Source organism: Crocodylus porosus, unplaced genomic scaffold (assembly GCF_001723895.1).
Source record: "Crocodylus porosus isolate Cpor-Errol unplaced genomic scaffold, CroPor_comp1, whole genome shotgun sequence".
In the NCBI taxonomy this organism is placed as follows: domain Eukaryota; kingdom Metazoa; phylum Chordata; order Crocodylia; family Crocodylidae; genus Crocodylus; species Crocodylus porosus.
The window spans coordinates 68,046,310-68,055,241 of record NW_017728943.1 but is presented as its reverse complement, the minus strand read 5'-3'; the positions used below and the strand labels follow the sequence as shown (position 1 = coordinate 68,055,241).

Below are 8,932 nucleotides of genomic sequence, written 5' to 3'. Positions count from 1 at the left end.
GATGTGTGTGGGGGGAGGGTGGCTGGGGAAGAGTGTGACTTGGGTGAAGGGGGAGGGTTTGCCCACAGCCTCCCCCCATGTGGCAGGCAGATCCCCCACCAGTGCTCCTCCAGGCCCAGGCACCAGCATGGCCCTGTGCTCCTGCTCACTGCCACTTCCCCCCATCTGCCATTGCTGGCTTTGTGCTGCTTCCCCCTCCCCCCCACCCCACGCTTGGTGCTCTGGCACCGTGTCCCAGCTGCTCCTGCAGTCCCAGTGCTGCAGCTGGGAACCACATGGTGCTGGAGCTGCCAGCTGGCCAGTGGGTGGGGGGGAATGAGGAAGTAGCTGCGGCAGGCAGGGGGAAGGGGCAGCAAGCAGATGCATGGAGTTCAGCAACAGGCGGGAGCACAGGGCCTGCAGCAGTGCACCAGGGCCAGTGCCGGCAGGGCCCAGAGCGGGATGGCAGGAATGCAAGGCCCAGGATGGCAGGGGTCTATGGAGCCAGGCTGTGCTGTGCCAGGAGGGGGATGGAGGAGCCAGCCCAGCTCCACAGACCCCCGCTGCCCCACTCTGGGCCCTACCAGCTCTAGCCCTGGTGCATCGGCATGGACCCCGTACTCCTGCCCAGCCATTGCTCCACTCCACACACCCACTTACTGCCCCTTCCCCATGCCTGCCACAGCCATTTCCCTGCTGCCCCTCACCCACCAGCCAGCCAGCATCTCCAGCACCACGTGGTTCCCAGCTGTACCCTGAGACTGCAGGAGCTGGCCCAGCCAGCCCTGAGGACTAGGGCAATCGCCCACAGTCCTCCCCAGTCTCCTTCCCCGCCTTCTTCTTATCTGTATTCCCCTCAGCACAGGGAGGCAGGAACAGGTCCAGGCCAGAAGCCTCCAGAAACCCCTTCTAGGCAGAAGCTTCTGGCTGGGACTGGGGGGGGGGGGGGGGGGTGACAGGGCTAGGTCAGACTTGCTGTGTCTTCCTAGTTCTGCCAGAAGTGCCACTTGAGCCACTACTGCCCCTGGCTCCTGTCATCTTTGATAGGCAGCCAGGGGCAGATAAATACTAATTTTCTAAAATTTTCAGGGACCCTGCTGGCCAGAAAGAATGGCCTGGTGGGCTAGATCTGGCCCACAGGCCATAATTTACCTGCCCCTGATTTAATCTGTAGAAAGCCCAACTGTTTTTCCAGTCAGAGATGAAAAGAAAATATTAGTGTATCTTATGTATTCAAGAACCTGACTGAGGGTGATTAGAGATACAGATATGTTTAAATAACATAAATGTGCATGTACAGGTTTGTGTCCCAAGTTTCCCACACGAAAATGAAGGTGGGATTTTCAAAATCTGGGTCTGGTGTCTGATCTATTGGTCTTCCTGTTTTCATCAAGTTTCTCAAGTTGCAACCCAATACTGAATAGCTGCTTTTAAATCTTTTCTGTTTGATGTTACCATTCATACGATCTGAATTAATAAGCAGATGAATTATTACGTTTTATAGTTATATGAACTGCTTTTGAGGCCCTTTCTGTTACAAAAAAATATGTAAGTTAGGCCTCTCCCTTCAGTTTTAGACAACCCTTTGTTTGCCATTTACCTTAACAGACACAATCAGTTCATACATTTTCTATATTTGTATACTGCTCTTTAATGAAACCCAAGTGGTGACTTTAGGGATACATTAATTATTTCTCTATTCTAACTAAAATCTACATGGTAACAACATTTTTCTTCAGGATTTCTCCTAGTCTTTTCTGATGTAGCTCTAGGTACCCTGATCTCTGCAACAGAAAAACTAATAATTAAAGCTTGGTGAATCCGTGGAATAGTGATTATGGACATACAACCAATATTTCAGTCACAAAAATGCTCGCTGAAATAGGAAAAGTCATGAATTGTACACACTTGAATTAACATTCACAGCAAAAGTGTTCCTGTAGCTCTCCTGAGAGGTCTTTGTGAGTTTGCAAGTTGCTCCATGGGGAGTAGAAACAGTGGCATGTGATTTTGGTGACTAATCTCACAGGATGGCTAATGAATTATGTACTGTGCATGCTCAGAGTAATAGCTGCAATTAGGTCATGGCCAATCAAAAAGTTTAAATATGTTCTCCTCAGTTCTTTGATTAATCTTTTCTCAATAAATTCACAGATAGTGAAGTCTAGTCACAAATGACTTGCAAATAGAAAAGGGAACTTTTTTCACCTAATGGAATATTGCTGTGAATAGCTTTAGATCCAAGTCCGGTAGTAAAACACATCGTGAGAGAAGTAAGTATTGTGGTAAATTTATTGACACTGCTGGAAATTCCCTTTGTATCACTTCTCTCATTTGCTTCACTTTTCTCTTTTCTGGGCTTGCTCTGAACATAATCTCTGTTGATGCAAGCTCTCTAAACGCAAAATGGGTGCATGAAGACTGGGAAGAACTATTTAAATCGAGATGTAACAGTAACATAAGGAAACCAGCTGGTTTAACACCTGTTATTTAATAAAAATTAGGAGAAATTCTGAAAGGGTGCAAGGTTGAGCACCAGAAAAATATATTTAATTGAGGCCTAGCTGGCTTCAGTGATAATAAGTTAGTCGTTTCAGTTATTTTCTGGCCTCATTAGGTCTAGTCCATCTTGCAAAATTTTGCTGACATGGCTGTGTCAGCTAGGGGTGTGCTCAGATATGGTCACATACAAAGGCTTGTACTAGCTTAGCTTCTGTCATTTCGGGGGTGGTGTAACAGAGCCAGCAGAAAAACTCTGTAGGAGTGTCCAAACAAGTGTGGACATGTGTTTCCCTTGGGACATATAGCAACAGTACACAGTTGTGCTGCTTCTACTCATCCCTGGGGAACACTCCTGCACACATGCTCTGGCACATGGCAAGTTGCCCCAGGATCTCCCAGTGTCAAAAAACCCTGTGCTACAAATTAGCAGTGCATATAACACTTGCACATGTCGCATTTGTGGTGCCACCAATAGATCTGCAGCACCACAAACTGCATGTGTGCACTCACCTGGACGCGCCCCTTCAGCCTCCACATGCCACATCTCCAGTAGGGGGTTCTGCCAATGCAGGTATGTTGGCACAGTTATAGTGGCAGCGACTCAGCAATGTAGACAAGTTTTCTGTTTTGAAAACAAAATGCTTAAATGCCATTAATGCTCCTTAGAGTTATAGTTAGTAGATGTCTATGGAGTCCAAGATGGTTCTTCTGGTTACCACTCCATGTAGATTAGTGTAATCTACATGGAGTGGTAATGGGAAGAAGGTATAAGTTTCAGAGGATAGAATCATTTATCCTCAGCTTCTGGATATGGCTTAATGGATTTCAAATATTTAGGGCACGTCCAAATGAGCACACAAATGAGGTTAGCAGCACCTCAAAGCACACAAGGAAATCAAAAATATATCAGAGATTATCCAGTTCCTATATAAATCTCTAGCTGGAGCCATTACCCCTGGAGTATTATTATTGCTTTTGTTTCTGCTGTGTTAGTACATTAATGTTTAGAGGCCTTCAGCCCAAAATCAGCATACCATTATGATAGGTACTTTGCATAGATATAACAAATGATGTGCCACATCAACTGACATATAACAAAAAGGTGGTTCCTATCCAAGAAAGTTCATAATCTAAGTATGTGACAAGGTTGAATGGGGGATATAGAACATAGTAGTGTTTGGGGCACTGTCCTAAGAGGTGGACAATATTGGTTCGAGTCCCCAGAAACCAAAGAGGACCCTAAACCCAAGTTTCCCACTTCCTGGAAGAATGCTTTAACCTCTAGCCTGTTCTTTCAATTATAGATAGGGATCTACTCAATTAACGATTTAATGATTTTCACAGAAAGGGTGGTGGAAAAGGTGGTTTCAGTGATCCCTTAGTTTTGCATGGAATCACCAGAAAAAAAAACTTGCTAAAAATAAAATGCTGGCTGCCCAGTGGGAGCCAGCAGCCACTGCAGCCCAGCCTCACAGCCAACTGGGAGATGGAGCAGGAGCCACCAGCACAAAGAAGGCAGCCAAGATGGCAGTCATGCCTTCTTCCCTCCACCACTGATTGGCTGAGAGTGCTGCCTTTTGTGTAGGCTGGGCCACATGAAGGACAACCCTCTTGTCCAATCAGTGGAGAGTGGCAGGACTACACAAAAGGCAGCCCTCTTGGCCAATCAGTAGTGATGGGCAGGGCTGCATGAAAGGCAGCCTTCTTGGCCGATCAGTGGCGGGAGGGCTCACCATGAAAAGACCACAACAGTGACACTGGATGCCTCTAGTGGCCCACAACCTTTGCTCCCCCTCCACATGCTTTAAGTAGATCCCTAATCATAGATACCATTATCCTCACCAAAAGTGAGCCCTGCTTAGTTGGGAACCTATTCTCAGGAGAGGATGTTGTGTTCTGGACCCTGAAATGGCTCAGCCACAGAAGATGGGAAATGCTCAGCGTTTCCTACTGTTTAGTTCCATAGGGTTTCTCTGGAACACCCTATGGAGATACTTAACTATCCCAAGTGGGAGCCTAAGTGCCTTCTTGAATCACCCTGCTGAGGCCAGCCAACTGACTTATAGATATTGCAATGTCGAAGTTGAAGGCATCTAAGATGCCTCCCTAAATCTTGCCCTCAGTCACTAAACTGAAATTCAGTTAGCTTGTCCATGGTGAGTCAACATTTTTTCTCCCATTAGGCAGGGAAAAGTAGGCCATTTGATTTCCCACAGCTGAAAACCAAAGTGCCAAAATGTAAAAGCCAGTTGTTGCTGCTGCAAGTTTATCAGCTCTCAATTTCTAAATTTGTTATGTTGCCGATGAATAAAGATGTTAGCTTCATTTTACAACATAAAGGCATGTGTCTAGTCATCTTCCAGTGACTTCTGCTGACTCCCTTCCAGGCAGTTAGCATGAAAAAATAATCAAACCAAAGAAAGCAGTCAGCATAAGCCCTTTAGGTAAGATTGATTATAAAGTTCGTGGCCACATGACAAGCTGATTTGTAGTGACTCCTTATAGCTTCTTTGAACTGTAAACCTCAATCATATTATTTATTGTATCATCAGAGATTTTTTTTAAATCAGTCTGACCATAAATGCCTCTATCTTGTGTTGTGGCTTAGGGATGTTCAGCATGGTTTGGGGTGAGTGGACAGTCACATGACTATGGAAAGTGGCTTAAGGCACTTTTGCTTCTGGGGCTGTTGGGCATCATGCTCTTTCCCAGCATAAATTAGAACAGCCTAAAAACTCCTATAATTTACTCTGACTTCCAGCAGTCCCAAAGGACTCCTCTAGTGGCTGTGGATCAGCCAGATATTGAGAGAGACTTTTTTTCCTGCCATGGTTTAGGAGCCTGGGCAGTGACTCCTACAATAGTAAAGGTTTGCCTACATGGGGAAATCTTTCAGCAGCTAGCTAACAGCTAGGGAAGCCAGTACAATTAAGAATGTCTTGCATTTGAAAGCTTGTCTAACTTTATCCCAACCATGCAGATATCACCCACAAAAATCCCTGCCTCATCCAGTAGACAAGAAGCTCTGACCTAGCATATTCAATTAAAATGATAAAAAGCAAATTTCAGCTGCATTGGCTGCATTGGCCCGCATGGTCTGAGGGTTTGCCTATGCTTGCAGGTACATAAACTAGCCATGCCAAATGAATGATTTGCACATGCAGTGCAAAACGTTCTATATGAACATGAGCAGACTGGGCGCTATGCACCCACTAAAGTCCATGTGCACTTCTATACATGTGTATTTTTAAAATGCAAACAATTGCTTTGTAGAAACCTGCTCAAACCACTCACCCTAATCAATATTAAGTGCTGGCTGAGATAGGAAGATAGTATGTTTTCAGCTGGCATTTTCAGAGACCTTTGGAATGTCGATTTATACTGCACAGGCATATTTGTACTGATATAAAACACAAAGGCCTGACCTTTGAACACACATCAGTGAGACTTCCTATTATGTGAACTCATATTAAGATCTTCATCCTGTTCCCTCTGCAAGAAAAAGAAGTTTCCCCATTGACTTCTACAGGAGTAAGAATGGGCTCGGCATGTACTTGAATTCAGTTAGTAAAACGTGTACACTCACCTCAAGCACTCTCATCATCACAAATGTTTGATTTCAGGGTTGGGTGCTATGATCACTTCCTTCAAGAAGCTAAGCATCCCTTATTTCCATTCATAGTGGTGGAGGCATCAAGGCCTAGTGATATGGAAGTGCCTAATTTCCTTTAAAAATTATTATTTTAATGGGAGTTAGGCATCTAGATATCATTAAGGAGCACCTTGCAGAAGGGAACTAGCTTTTTGAAGAAACCTAGATGGGTAAGGCACTCGATTTACATTGGATTTCAACTGCATCTGGAGTACCTAACTCCCTTTGGTTCCTTTGATATGACTGCCTTAGTACTGCAAATGCTGATTACTTTAGTGAAGTGTAATTGTATATAACTTTGAGGGGCTTAAAAAAATGATTTGGGATCAATGGCAGTTTCAAAGCATACACATGCATTTCTTTAGATGGCTGTGTTGGCATTAATTTAGGCAACAGATTTTGTTTGAAGCATTTGGATGACTGACTCAAAAATGACCGACAGTTTCTGATCCTATTCATCTGTGTCAATTGTTAAATAGAGCAGCAGCAACTATGACTGCCCTCCATCTGCAAGGTCACATTATCCATTTTAATTATATTCTAGGACAATAGGGTAACTCATTCATATATATGCAGCAATTCAGGAAATGCATTTCATCAAGGTATTTATTTCTTCCCATGAAAGGATGACTGAGAGCTCATATTATTAATATCTTTGTTTAATATCTAAAGGTTGTTAAGCATGTAAAGGAAACACCTAAAGGAAACATTGGGTCAAAACACTATTGTTTGAAAAGCCCAATGTATCTCTGACACTTCCCCACTCCTACATATCTTCAATTTTAATTCATTTATTGGCTTTTCTTGAGCCTGAGCCTCTCAGCTATCACTGAGCCTTATTCCAGGCATTCTAAAAAAGTACTCTAAACCTAGATCCAAGGGTGGACCGAAAATGTTTTGAGTGCACTGATCTACTCAGTTCTAAGTGAATATGATTGGAAATATCTCTGTAATGTTTACGGTCACATAACCTACAAAGAACCTTCCAGTGTATACTTTGTTGTGGAAGAGCCAGGGAGAGGCTCTCAGGTTTTTTTTTTTATGCATGGGCTTGGGGGACGGGTCACGAACCAGTCACAGATTTGGAGAAATAAAGATTTTATTACTTTTACTAGGTAAGGGTAAGGTCTGCTGGGTCACGAGGTTCAGGTCCACTCCCTTGCTTTCAAGGCTGCTGATTGAGCGCCTTAGGATGGCTAAGTGGAGCCTTAGTCCCAGACCTGGTCAGCGGCTCATTTAACAGACTACAGGACAAACATATATCTGATTATAAACATGCAATATTGCCTGTTAACTATTTATAAAGCTAGCAGTTGAAAAGCGGACATAACTAATTTACCGACAGGGTTACACACAATACATTACCAAGCAAGCTAGCCAAAGGATTGACATTTCCAAGCATTTTCCATGGAGGCCTCTGAGACATCTTCTCGAGAGAAGGGGAGAGCGGCTATTCGGGTGATCAGTCCGATTGCCCTTGTGGCTAGATATGCGCGATAAATGAATACAACATTTTCCTGAAAACAATGGGTAATGGTCCCCTAACCAAGAAGAAAACCCTCCATCTTTGACTAACAGATAGTCCAATGCTAAGCAGTTCTGTAGGAGAAACTCAACGACGGTGTCATGTTCTTTTCCCAGTAAATGAAGTGCTGCTTCTGTGGCATTGCTGAGTTTTTCTACGGCCGTTCTGAGCTGAGCGATTTGTTCCTGCGTGATGCCCGTACTGATGGGGTTGAATGCAATGAACCCAAGGTGTGTTTTACCCAACTGCTAAACTTGTCCCAGAACCCTTGCTTATAGCGGGTGCTGCTGGCTCACCAAGTAGCTCCGGTCTGCATTTTGGTGAAATCTGTGTCGTTATAAACTTCAACGAGGTTAGGGGATAGATAAACTAAACCTACTACACAGGTCCCCACAGGATTAGGGAGAAGTTTGGCAAATGCTTTGTTGCAGCAGAGCCAAAAATGATTAGGTGCTAGATGGCTGAAGGACTAATGGGGTGGACGAAGGGCGCCGTTAACACCACACGTTAATAGGCGTAGGTTATGATCAACTAGTTTGGCGATGTTGGGGTACCACGTTTGTGACAGTAGGGCTGCATGGTCCTCGGCTACCCAGATCCGTCCCGCCAGAGTGAAACGGTAGGGTAAAGATGGAAGGTTTGAGAGCTTGGGTCTACTTGCATAGGCTTCTCTAAGTGTCTTGGAAAAGTTATAAATTGTGATTAGTTCTCTGTTTATTGTTTGGTTACAAAGTTGGTGTGGGAAACGGCCGACAAAGGTGGTTTTTCCTGTCCTGTTTTGAGCATTAAAGTTAAAACAGACTATATTGGCTGTGAGACTGGGTTGTTTGACTGTAACAGAAAGGGTATGCAGGGAGCTTGGCAGTTTAAAAGAAAGCTTTATAAATTGTGAATAGTTTACGAACACAATTGTCCCAGAACCCTTGCTTAGGGGCAACCAACATGGGTTCATCAGTGGCAGGTCCTGTCAGACCAACCTGCTGTCCTACTATGATCAGATCACCAAATCCTTAGATGCAGGGGTAGCAGTGGATATAGTCTTCCCAGAAGACTTTCGGAAGGCCTTCGACACTGTCTCTCACCCTGTTCTCATTAAGAAACCGGGGGACTGTGCTGTCGAGACCCACACAGTCAATTGGGTCGCCAACTGGCTGGAGGGCCGCACCCAGAGAGTGGTAGTGGATGGGTCATTTTTTGGCCTGGAGGGATGTGGGCAGTGGGGTTCTGCAGGGCTCGGTCCTTGGGCCCGCACTGTTCAACATCTTCATCAGTGA

General features: G+C 44.6%; 1 protein-coding gene across 1 annotated transcript in view; it reads right to left on the bottom strand.

The window, feature by feature from the left end:
* Positions 1-8,932, bottom strand: part of HLX (H2.0 like homeobox) — a gene marked incomplete at its 5' end in the record, with an annotated part of 41,623 nt that overhangs the window by 10,012 nt on the left and 22,679 nt on the right. The gene's annotated exons all lie outside the window — the stretch shown is intronic.